The sequence below is a fragment of the Schistocerca piceifrons genome, chromosome 2, assembly GCF_021461385.2.
Source record: "Schistocerca piceifrons isolate TAMUIC-IGC-003096 chromosome 2, iqSchPice1.1, whole genome shotgun sequence".
In the NCBI taxonomy this organism is placed as follows: Eukaryota; Metazoa; Arthropoda; class Insecta; order Orthoptera; family Acrididae; genus Schistocerca; species Schistocerca piceifrons.
In genome coordinates this window covers 666,576,764-666,577,361 of record NC_060139.1, presented here as the reverse complement: position 1 = coordinate 666,577,361, position 598 = coordinate 666,576,764, and the positions used below count along the sequence as shown (strand labels likewise).

The window sequence follows — 598 nt, the reverse complement described above, 5'->3', positions numbered from 1 at the left end:
GATATGATTCGAGAGTTGAAGTGGTAATCAGGTATTTTCATTCTGGCGGTGAAATTTATTAACGTAATTTCAATCTCCCTCCTGCATAGGGGGAGACGATCATCCTAATAAAAGTAGCTATATTACCGAATTTATAAAGTGATGCATAGTATAAACCTGATACTTACAAATCCTCTGTGCTGCTATCCACAGAATCTTTGTAGGTCATGAACCATTTTTTTTCAAAAGTGAAAAGGCATCCTGCGACAGGACTAGAGTATGCTCTTAGGACTCCACCATGAACCAAAAATAAGTTTAATATTTTACTCCTGTGATGCAGGACGTGGCAGATATTAAGCTGATAAGAACAGATTTTTCTAGCTGATAGAGATTACTTAGAGGAAATTTGGCCTATGTCATAGTGTTGAACAGGATTTTAACAACTAGTAACCATACTTTAGCGACGTGAAAACCCCTGTATGGTTCGATTTCTTCTGTGTTCCAAAATAACTCGTATAAAAAGAAGGAATCTACATTTTGTGTGAGAAGTTCGAGATTTATTGACAAAACAACATCCCATTTCACATAGGGTAAAGTGGATTTCCGTTTTTAAACTGAG

At 36.3% G+C, this 598-nt stretch overlaps 1 non-coding gene across 1 annotated transcript; it reads right to left on the bottom strand.

Moving 5' to 3' along the window:
* Window positions 1-200: 200 nt before the first annotated feature.
* On the bottom strand, window positions 201-385 carry LOC124778132. The gene has a single exon (XR_007015852.1). It is a non-coding gene; the product is annotated as a U2 spliceosomal RNA (small nuclear RNA).
* Window positions 386-598: the final 213 nt, after the last annotated feature.